General features: G+C 35.6%; 1 protein-coding gene across 2 annotated transcripts in view; it reads left to right on the plus strand.

Annotated features, from left to right (window-relative positions):
* The window catches only part of USP32 (ubiquitin specific peptidase 32), a 653327-nt gene that overhangs the window by 547 nt on the left and 640014 nt on the right, over window positions 1–12766 (plus strand). The gene's annotated exons all lie outside the window — the stretch shown is intronic.

Raw genomic sequence — 12766 nt, forward strand, 5'->3', positions numbered from 1 at the left:
AGAGAGATCCAAAGTGACAGTAGATGGGAGACAGTAACTGGGTACCTTAAATGACAGCAGAAAGTGACAAGTAGTGTTGGAAGGAGGGTTATTGCCAGGGGTGACAGTAGGGGGATTGACAGTAGGGGGTGACAGTTTACTTTAGTTAATAGATAAATCAGCTGTTAGTACTGTAAAGGGAAGGCTAAATGTGACGTGGGATGATGAGAGGGCAATAAAGGTCACAGTCCAAGGAAGGGATTAGTGACCAGACCTCAGGGCCCTGGGACATTAGTGTGACATGTGATAACAGGTTCTGGTGAAGGGACATAAGAAGCCCTGCGACATAATCTAGTGTGAGCTACATCCCACCTGTCCCAGGTCCTGTGTGTATCACACAAGCTGCAGCAGGGGAGGTGGTTGTTGTTGTCTCCAGGTCGGTCCATTCCACTACATTAGGAATGACCTGGTTTGCAGTCTTGTTTGTAGAGCCTGTATCCTTCTGCATGTTGTTTCATCCAGGTTGTGAACATACAGCATTTGCACAGACTGCAGCAAAAGGCCGCTGCTCAGTACGATGTGTTTACACCTATAAGTGCTATTGTACGACTTGTTTGTGTATTTGATCAGTTATCGATAAGGTGTGGTTGTCTGATTATGTATACAGCTGGGCTATGGGTTTGTTTTCTTGTGTTGGTGTGCAGTTTTGATTGCAGTAAGCCTTTTACTCTAGCTTTTCTTCTATTCATGAACAGTAGTAGTGCAACTAATGTCACTATTCCCACCCCTTGGCTTCCAGAGAAGACTGCTTTGTAATATTAATATCTTATAGACTTTGATAGCTAATATTTTAAATCCCACCCTAAAATCCACTGCATTGTATTATTTTTTTTGAATGAGTGTTAAATTTGTGTTCTTCTATTTCTTTTCTAAATTAGCATTTGCTTTGTGGGTGTACTCATCCCTGATAGATAGTTATACTGAATACACCTACACACATTGTCCTCCCTTGTTAAAATATGCAGACTAATCTTTAGACATAGTCATTGCTTATGTTAAATACAACAGAATTAAAGAAAATTTAACCAGGAAGTGGCAAAAAGATTATGCTTCTATATTTATTTTCATTGCATAAAATGTTTACAATAATATCTAAGATACATCGAGTTTCATTGTAAGAGCATTCAAATACATTTCTATATATATTTATGTAAATGTTTTTTTTTTAAAAAAATGGGGTTCTGTTTTGCATGTGATGATTTTTGCAACCTTGATAAACTACTTCTAGGCACAAACTGGTTGTTTGTTAGACTGTGACAGCTCATAGGTAAAATGTGAAAGTAATAAATTAATTTACATAACTCCATCTGTCTCTTTTGAAAGTGCAATGTGTCAAACCAGATGAACTGAAAGAATGCGAAAGGTTGCAAGGTTATTTTCCTGTTACAATCATGCTTTCCTGTTGAATATTTATATTAATGGTTTTGGAGAGTTTTTAACTTTGTTGTTATATTAGCTTAAAAAAAAAAGAATTAAAAAAGGTATCTAAAGTTTTACTGGTAATAGTGTGGTTCATGTTTCTATGACTAAAGGGACAGTCTGTGCCAAATTTGTTATTGTTTAAAAAAAAATAGATAATTCCTTTTATTACCCATTCCCCAGTTTTGCACAGCAAACATGGTTATATGAATATACTTTTAACCTCTGTGATTACCTTCTATCGAAGCCTCTTTTGACAGCCCCTGATCACATGGCTATTTATTATCTATTGACTTGCATTTTAGGCAATTAGTGCACAACTTCACGGGAGAATGCACAATTTAATCTATATGGCCTACATGAATTAGCAGTCTCTTGTTGTGAAAAGCTTATTAAAAAGCATTTGATAATAGGCTGTCTGTAGTGGCTTAGAAACATTCAGACATTTAGAGCTTTACATGTTATAAAGGTGTTATCTATCTTTTTAAACAATATTGATTTTGGTGTTGACTGTCCCTTTAAAACAATTACCTGAAAAGCTTCACAATTTGAGGCAAATTTTTAATTTATTGCTCTCTACATGTAGTTGTAAGACAAGTACATGATAGTCTGTAACAAACTGGGATTATTGTAAGTGGTTTAAAAGAAGAGAAAAGCTTCTAAACTGTAGTAAAAGATCTCAGTTATTATAGTGACACGGCACAGGGCAGAAATAGATATGGAACTAATCTGAGTTGTTTACAAATACTTTAGATGAGCGCTTAGATTTACAGAAATGTCATTCATTTTAACATGAACCAGAAATTTAGTAAAAGAACGATAAAAAGACACATCAGAAAAGTATTTAAAATTATGTTCAAACAGCATGAAGAAACTTTCTTTGTTTGAAGTACACAATACAATAAAAAAAATGGAAAGTGTTCAGAAAGGGTCACTTTGATAATGATTGTGCACATGTCCTGAACACTGTATTGCAGCAGTGTTTGCAACAATGTTTGTAACAATGTTATACATTGTTGCAGATGCAGCTACCAAATAGTGATCAAGATGTGTATTAAAGTGAAGGTAAACTTTAAAGAATGAAAGCCCGTTTTTTAAAAATACTATTAAAAACAGGGGCACTTTCAATTCGGCTTCTTCCAATCACGACTTTCCCCCCAGGGTAGTCATTGCCTGAGGCCATGCTGTGATTGGAGGAAGCTGGATTAGTCATTGCTGATGCGTGAAGAGAGGATCTCCATGTGGGGGAAGCTGCTCTAGCAGTGAAAAATAAACAAAGGTAAGTTTTTAATCAAAACTGCTGCATTGTAAACTTTGATGAATGAAAGTGCCCCTGTTTTTAATAGTATTTTAAAAAAACAGGCTTTCATTCACCAAAGTTTACCTTCCCTTTTAAATACTGAGTTTGAGGGTCAGTAGTGCACAATTACACACAAACTAGTGTAATTTCAGCACTAGAATGTTCCTTTAATTTTGACTTATATGACTATTTAATAATGCAATATTATTTAAAGGGACACTAAGTCAAAATTTAAACTTTCATGATTCAGATAGAGTAAGCAATTTAGAAAAACAGCTTTCCATTTTTTTTCCATTATCAAACTGCATACTTTCTGAGGCACCAGCTCCTACTGAGCTTGTGTAAGAGTTCAGTGTGTACTTATATTTGTCTTTGATTGGCAGATGTCTCATGATGTAACGGGGCGTAATAAATAAACAGAAACTTTAAAATTGGCTAGAGAAATTCTACCGCTTATTTGAAATTCAAACTCAGTACTATTACATTGTCTTTTTATTATTATTTTTTTATTATACTATTCTACTGTGCCTTTTACTATTATTATTTATGGAAGAGTTAGAGCTATACTTTTACTCAATTCCTTCTTCCAGGACAAACAGTTATATTCAGGGAACAATGTAGCATTCTGTGAACGGACAGGATTCACATGTTGTGAAACTGTCCACATTCCATCGCAGATTGTGGGGCACATATGTTCCCCATATTTACCATTGCACAAGCGTTGGTGCAACCAATTGCGGGAGAGTAGGGCTTGTCATCCACCCCAGTCAAATGAATCCAGGGTGATTTTCATCTGCCAAATCAAAGTTGGAAAGAGGGTTTATGAAGCAACAGTTTAAACCGCTGCTTTAAAAATATCAGTTGCAGGGTCAAATGAACGAGCCTGCAACCAATCAAGGCATTTGCCTCCTGATAAATCTTACTCTCCTTGTGTTAAAATGAGTGTTGTCCAGCTTAAAGTGATGGCAAACTTTACATGTTTTAAAATCAGGTCCGGAGTCTAAGTGATATTTCACAGGCACTTTAATCTCTTCTAATAAAGATGTGCTTTTTAATACCCCGCTCTTCCGGCTGCACACTTCAAAACTCATATTTTTTGTGAGCTAACTCTTTGAACTGTTCTCCAGTCAGCTAGCCATATGGCACTTTTTTGTAGCTAGAGCACCAATTGGAGAAAATTTTTAAATCATTAACTCCTCAAAAAATAGGAGTTTTTAAGTGGGCGGCCGGAGCGTGGGAGATTAGAATGACAAGGCTAGGTTAAAAAGTAAGTTACACAGCACATCTTTATTAGAAGTGATCAATTAAAATCTATCTAAAATATTTCTTATATTCCAGACCTAAGATTCACTTGGACTTTGTGTCGCGCTAAATTTGCTTGTGTCTAGCACATTGAAACCTGACGTTATAGTGAAGCATTGGACTATGATCTCACACTATCCATTTTTTTTCTTCTCGTGATTCTTCAACCCATGTTGTTCACCTTCATTCCTTGTACATAGGGTTGCCACCTCGGCCATGTTTTCCTGGACACTTATGAGTTACACATGCTGCAGGGTATGCAGGGAGGAACATGTATTGTACTGTTCATCAGCACTATTCATGTGATGTCCAGAGGTACAATACATGTTCCTCCCTTCTTTCCCTGCAGCATGTGTAACTCATAAGTGGCCGAGGTGGCAACCCTATTTGTACTGCTGCTGAAGGGAAGAGTTTGTTTCTTTTCTTTGCAACTGCTCATTCCTGTCCTGTCTGGGAGAAACCAGTGTATGTTTTCTGTGCAATGTGTATGTTTGTTTGTTGTGTTTGTCATCAGATGAAGTTTCATTCAGGTTGCTCATTTGAGGTTTGTTTATACAGATGTCTATACTTGTTTGGTCATTAGAATTTGAGTAATAAAAAAACCAAAACCTAAAACTATCTGGACCACAATCCTAGAAAGTATGGACACCTGTATGTTAGAGAATCATTGAACAGTGCATGTAACCCGAGACAAATTGCATGTATTTTGCAAAGTAATGACAAAACTAAAGTGCAAATGTATATTTTTAATACGCTTGAAAATATTTATTTTCTTTTGTATTTTATTTTGGTACATCAGGAAGGCAATGATTAAAAACAGCAATGTTTAAAAATGGGACATGATAAATGACGGATTCATTAACTCAAGTCATACACTGTTATGCACTAGACTATACTATACTGTTCACATTTTGCAGGTTTTTAGATTATCTGTTAATTTTCAATATGAGGCCAGACAGACACTTTTATGTAAATTTTAAGTCCAACTTTTCACAGTGAGTTTTATTGACAAATGATATTCACTGGTGGTGTTTATGCAAAGCAAAGTACATAAGATTGTGCAAAGTAAATACATGGTCATATAAAGTGTAACATGCATTGGCCTATTTATTAAAAACAGAGCTATTTATATGGTGTAAAATAATTAGCATGCCTTCTCTATAAGCATACGCATTTGAAAAATATACTTTTAACACAGACTATCTGTTCCAACATAAATTAAATATTGTGAATGATCATACAATATAATTCATAGGAGCTAGTAAACTAATTAGCTGTGGTTGGGAAAAAAAAAAGAATAAAAAATGGTATAGTAAGAGCCCTGGGTTACAGGATGTTACTACAAGTCCCCTGGTAGTTTATATTTTGTCAGCAAGTTAAAGGGACAATAAACACCATGATATTTTTTATATACAGTGTTTTAGTTATGTGTAACAAAACAAGTTTGCAATATATTTCATTATTTATTTTGAATCCTTTTCATGTGATTTAGCTCCATAAATTGTGGGTTTTCTAATCCTCAGAGCTGAAAATGCACCCTGCTGACTTCTCAAGGCAACCCTAACTGGCTTTAATATGTAACCGCAAAACAATGCAGTTAAAGGACCAGCAAATACAGTAGATTTGTATAATCAACAAATGCACGATAAAAAAACCAATACAATAGCACTTAGTCTGAACTCCAAATGAGTAGTAGATTTTTTTTTTTTTCTGACAAATTTTAAAGTTATGTATATTTTCACTCCTCTTGTACCATGTGACAGCCATCAGCCAATCACAAATGCATATACGTATATACTCTATGAATTCTTGCACATTCTCAGTAGGAGCTGGTGACTCAACAATGTAAATATAAAAAGACTATACATTTTGTTAATGGGAGTAAATTGGAAAGTTGTTTTAAATTGCATGCTCTATTGAAATCATGAAAGTTTAATTTTGACCCGAGTCACCCTTTAATACAAATATAATGATAGTGGCTAGCCTTCTCTTTTACAGACTCAAACCTTGGGCCTTCCAAATAAGGCAAGTGGTGGGTGTAGTTTGACTATTGAAAAACAATTGCATTAAGCAAGATGTTAATTTGTTTTAAAAATAGTTATTCTTAGCTGAAATGTTATTCTATAGCAAAACAGAAATTTCTTGTAAATTTGTAAACAAAATATTTCTAATCTTATTCTTAAAGATCCTGTGGTCTGTATTAATTGCAAGACAATGGCATATCAATGAAACATTCTGAGCAATATATTGCTTTTTATTATCATGTTGCATACTAAGGGGAATCGGGGGTATTTAAAGGTTCATAATACTGTCTGTCAGTTTTCTTTGCTTGTCGATAAAACATTGGTGCACATAGTTGGGTTAGCGAGCGATAGATGTGCAGGAGTCATTTCTTTTTGTATCTTTGAAAAGGACTATCACATGTGCAGTGAGCAGCAGAAACCAGTTATCCCTATCGATATTTAGCACGTTTTGTTTTTGGCTTTTACAACCGTAAAGAGATATGAAAGCCAAAACTTTTCTATTGTGACTCAGACTGAGCAGACCATTTTTAAAAAGCTTGCAATTTTTCTTCTATTATCAAATTTGCTTTGTTCCCATGATATTCTGTGCTGAAGAGATACCTAGGTAGGCATCTGGAGAACTACATGGCAGGACATAGTGCTGCCATCTAGTGCTCTTGCAAAAGGATAACATTCTTGTAAAACTGCTGCCATATTGTGCTCCAGAAATGGGCCGGCTCCTAAGCATACGTCCCTGCTTTTCAACAAACGATACCAAGAGAACAAAGAAACATTGATAATAGAAGTCAATTAGAATGTTGTTTCCATGCTCTATCTGAACCGTGAAAGAAACATATTGGGTTTTAAATCCTTTTAAGCATTTCAGCAAGGAGTCATTTTCTCCCCTGTGCTGAAATGGATTTTAGACTTAAACACTGATTTTTATTTCAGCATCAACTTCTGTGCTTCCCCCTGTGAAATTCCCACACATATCCTAGATAATTATTTTCTGCAAATCATGCACATGACAAAATATATACTTTTAGTTTGCAGAAATTGCAAAAAAATGACCAAAGCCTCTTGATGTTATGTGAAAAAAAAAAAAAGGTTTTTGTTTCATTTTATAGCATCTATTGTGTGGATATCTTCTAAAATTTTCAGTCAAACAATTTATGGTACCCTGTTTAGCAATTGTTTACAAGTAGTTTGTTTACCATTTCAGCATTTGAAATAACTGATCTAGCCTGTGGTATCCCAACCTATTGACATGCAATGTAAACGCAGCCAGCAGACGAAATTACACTCCCGGTGGGGTGTAGAAGAGATAACTAATAAAATGATAATTTTCCATTGTTCTCTTGGGGTTTGGTTTAAAAACAGATGTAAGATAAAGAACAATGTGTTTGCACAAAGTGATAATATGAGATGTAATTTTACCTGCAAGCTCAACTCATTTAAATAGGTTGTGATTTCAAAGCACAAAACCAGCAATTTACACAAATAAACCTGAAAAAGCAATTTCTTATACATTCTATCCTCTGCAGGTAGTATAACAAGTAATTGGAAATGCATTAAGGGAAAATACAACTTTACAGTATACTGTCCCTTTCATTTTAACTTGAGTGTCCCTTTAAATTAGGTGGATTTCCTCTTTCACATAAGGTGTGTCATCTGTGTATTCTGGGAGACATAGGGGGACTTCTCCACCCCCATGACTTTGTTTTATATGCACATGATTTCTGTTAGGTGATCACTGTTGCCATAGTTATCAGCTGGTAGTCACTTGGATCAGTGAGCACGCATTTGAAAGATGAGGGCATTTTGGTTTGTATATGGGCATGCCAGTCTCTAAAAGTCACCTAGTAGTCACATTACAGCAATAATCTCTCACCTCAATATACACAATCAGGAACACCTAAAATAAACACAGGACTTCTAAAAAGTTAATATTTTTTTTATCCTGACCTGTACATCAGGCCTTGACAAATACCAAGAGTCAGGAGGTCAAAAAATCTGCTTCTGGCTTCAAAAATTTTGGTTTCTTTCATAAAATCATTCTTTGGCTCCTAAATTTTTTTTTAGTAAAAAGGATATAGCTGGCTCCTCAGTATTCGGTATGGCTAGTAGTTTCACAGGCATCTGTCACTTTGCCAATTGCACAAATATTTCCACACAGCACATACTAAATTTTAATAACTGTGTATAAAACATTTTTGGTAGATTATATTTATGGAATAATGATGGGATTTTCTGTATCAAATATCATGTCTCCTCAAGGTGTTATCTGCAGATTTACAGTATTTATGACCTTCCATTTAAGACATGGCCTTTTGATTAGATAATGCAGAGCTATAAAATTCTCCACTGTTTAAAGCCACAGTAGCAGATAGTATCCTACTAAATAATTCAAAAGGCAGGAAGAACCAACAATAATATAAACGCTTCTCATACTGTCCATATTCTGCTTATAATAAATAGTAAGAACCTTTTAGCTTTAGTTCAGTATTTGCGCAAGATGATAGTATTATTTTTACTTTTTCTTTCATTCCTCTTATACCTAATATTAGTGAGTAAATAATATTAAAAGAAAAAATATTGTTTAAGTAATTTGCTGTACATTTGTATTATTATTATTATTATTATTATTGTGTGTGTATATATGTATGTGTGTATATATATATATATATATATATATATATATATTTATATATATATATATATATACTTTAAATGCGAAACAGCATTATAAACCTAATAAAATAATCACACAACACAGACTTTACTTGCATTTTAATGCAAACAGTTCTTTCTATGCATTCCAATCTGGACTGATTTATAGACAGGAAGATCTTGTTCCTTTGCAAGCTGCTCGATAGCTCAGGTCTGGTTAAACTGATTAATTTCAGCTTGCTTGGCTTGTATATCTTTGCTGCAACACAAGTGGACAGCTCCACCTACTGACTATTTTAATCAATGCACTGCTTCTCAATGCTTTTCAATAGCAGTCACATGACTGAAAAAAAAGGTTGTTATTCTGAAACGGTGTAAATTGAACCGTTGTATGTATGTATGTATATATGTGTGTATGTGTATATATATATATATGTGTGTGTGTGTGTGTATATATATTTATATATGTATGTATGTATATATATATATATATATATATATATATATATATTCTGAAACAAAGAGGAACATTAAAGTGATGGTAAACTCTCCCCTTTTTAAAATCAGATCTGGAATGTAAGCGCTATTTTAGATGGAGTTTTATTCATCATGTGTAATGAAGATGCGCTATAACTTAGTTTTTAATATAGATATGAAATTCAAATACCCCACGTTACACCACCCACTTCAAAAGTCAATTTTTCTGTCAGCTAAATGATTGAATTACTCTCCAATTAATGCTCTAGCTACAACAAAAGTGCCATATGGGGAGAGCGCTGATTGGACAACAATTCAATATGTTAGCTCACAGAAAATTTTACTTTTGAAGTGGGCGGAGGAGCATGCAGTATTTGAATTTCATATCTATATTAAAAAGCATGTTATACTGCATCTTCATTACAGCTAATGAATTAAACTCTATCTAAAATAGCGCTTACATTCCAGATCTGATTTTAAAAAGGGGAGAGTTTACCATCACTTTAATGAAATTAAAGGATTATGTATAGAGATACTTTCACTATAGTACAATGATTTATTAATTTGGTCTGGGATAATTAGAGCTGTAATATGAGGTTCTGATCCTAATTATAGAGATTGCGTAGATCCAGTTGTACTGAAATACAAGCCTAAAGGTAGGCCAAGTTATTTAAACACCAGAACACTTCAGATCACAGTACCTTGTAAGCAGCAGAGATCAGCTACATACAGCAGAACCAATTGATATCTAGGTACACTGAATCTTCAGCATATAAAATTAATTACAACCTATACACAGGAGAAGTGTTTTTAAGTTGATGTGTGGGCAGCAAGATACCTGCAATATCTGTTGTCTTTTAAATAATCAAGAATAAAAGTTACTTTTTATATTTCTTCCTATTATGATTCTACATAATTAAACCTGTACATAGAAGCATGCTTTCTGGACATACCCACTCTCAGTGAGTTATGCCCTTCCAATTGTAATATATATATTCCAGTATGAGTCCAGTGTGAAGTGCACTCTCACTTAAAGCATCCTAAGCTAGGGTGCCTGCAAGCTAATATCCAAGTATTAGAAACAGAAGACTGGCACTCGCTGATATTTTTCAAACTCAGTGTTTATTCAAGTGACTTTTCAGGGAAATATATATATATATATATATATATATATATATATATATATATATATATATATATATATATATATATATATATATATATATATATATATATATATATATATCGCTGTTCGCTAATGAAAATTTTGCCAGCCGCTTGGTATTATAAGTTGCTGGGTGGGTGTAGTTAAATTCTTTCTAATATTATAACATTTTCTGCTATCTAAAGCACAAATTAATTGCATAATTTAATATAAATTAATGATAACTATAGCAATAAACATTGAAAAGTGATAATATAAGCTAATTTTAAGCTTATTTTTTACTATGATTTTAGCCGGTGATCAGTAAAATCAGCTGGGTGTTGCACCTTTTAAAAAGGTCCTGTGTGTATGTCCATTAGTCCCGGACGAGTTATACATTTTATTTTTCCCCCCTATCTTTATCCCTTTGAGTGCTAAGCACTTTCCCACCTGGGTGCTAAGATTTTTTAATTTTTTTTTATTTTTCTATTTTTTTTTAACTATTTTTTTTAAAAACTATTTTATTATTTTTTTCAGACCCCCAATACTTACGCTGTTGGAAAGGTGAGGCGATTACCTTTCAAATGTTGGGTCTTGGGGGTCTGTAGCTGCTTAGATGCCTGAGATACAGGCTTCTAAGCAGCATGCCCCCTGCTCCTATACTTAACATTGTTAAGTATAAATAAAGTTGCGCTGTGACATCCTCACGTTATTGTGCGTGACGTCACCACGCAAAACGGGAAGCCCCGGCGATGCCTGTCACTTTACAGGCAGGATCGCTGGGGTAGGAGCGGGTGGGAGCCCCCAGATCTCCCTCAATGTGGGAGAGTGCTAGTGACGGCTCTGAGCCGTCATTAGCACCAGAGTGGGAAACTCTCTGTGACGGCTCAGAGCCGTCATTAGCACTCAAAGGGTTAACCAACGTCGTACCAACGACGCATGGGGTACGTCCTGCAAAAAAATGCAGTTAACGACCAAGGACGTACCCCGTGCATCGTTGGTCTTTGAAAGCAGTGGAAGCGATCCTGATCGCTTCCAGACGCTTTCATGTTATTGCAGTGATGCCTCGATATTGAGGCATCCCGCAATAACTGTTTTTAGCCATCCGATGCAGAGAGAGCCACTCTGTGGCCCTCTCTGCATCGCCTATCGATGGCCGTTATCGTTGGTTGGTGGCCAGTCATTGGTGAAGGAGGGGGGAGGGATCTTGTGCGGGTGCTTGCGCGTGCACGGGCGCGTGCACGTGAGATCTATGAAAACAGCATCAATATGCTGTAGATCTTAGGGTGGGAGAGAGGACTGGGGAGGGTGGGATTTTAAAATGAAGGCATCTGGGAGAGGGTGGGGGGTTGGATGTTGAGGGGGGGGGCAGCTACACTACAGAAATAAAGAAAATATTTAATAAAATAAAAAATAAAATACATTATTATTTTTCAAACTGGGTACTGGCAGACGGCTGCCAGTACCCAATATGGAGCACAATAAAGGCAGAGGGGGAGTTAAAGAGCTGTTTGGGGGGTGATCAGGGAGGTTGGGGGCTAAGGGGGGTCCTACACAGCAGAAGAATTATTATAATTTTTTAAAAAAAAAATCTAAAACCCCACAAAAAACTTTTATTTTAGTACTGGCAGATTTTCTGCCAGTACTTAAGATGGCGGGGTCAATTGTGGGGTGGGGGAGGGAAGGGAGCTGTTTGGGGGGATCAGGGGGTGGGATGTGTCAGGTGGGAGGCTGATCTCTACACTAAAGCTAAAATTAACCCTGCAAGCTCCCTACAAGCTACCTAATTAACTACTTCACTGCTAGACATAATATACGTGTGATGCGCAGCGGCATTTAGCGACCTTCTAACTACCAAAAAGCAACGCCAAAGCCATATATGTCTGCTATTTCTGAACAAAGGTGATCCCAGAGAAGCATTTACAACAATTTGTGCCATAATTGCACAAGCTGTTTGTAAATAATTTCAGTGAGAAACCTAAAATTGTGAAATATTTTAAGTTTTTTTTAATTTGATTGCATTTGGCGGTGAAATGGTGACATGAAATATACCAAAATGGGCCTAGATCAATACTTGGGGTTGTTTACTACACTACACTAAAGCTAAAATTAACCCTACATGCTCCCTAATTTTAAACCCCTTCACTGCTGCGCATAATGCACTTGTGGTGCGCAGTGACATTTAGCGGCCTTCTAATTACCAAAAAGCACCCCCAAAGCCATATATGTCTGCTATTTCTGAACAAAGGGGATCCCAGAGAAGCATTTACAACCATTTGTGCCATAATTGCACAAGCTGTTTGTAAATAATTTCAGTGAGAAACCTAAAGTTTGTGAAAAAGTGAACAATTTTTTTTATTTGATCACATTTGGCGGTGAAATGGTGGCATGAAATATACCAAAATGGGCCTA

This window comes from Bombina bombina, chromosome 3, assembly GCF_027579735.1.
Source record: "Bombina bombina isolate aBomBom1 chromosome 3, aBomBom1.pri, whole genome shotgun sequence".
In the NCBI taxonomy this organism is placed as follows: domain Eukaryota; kingdom Metazoa; phylum Chordata; class Amphibia; order Anura; family Bombinatoridae; genus Bombina; species Bombina bombina.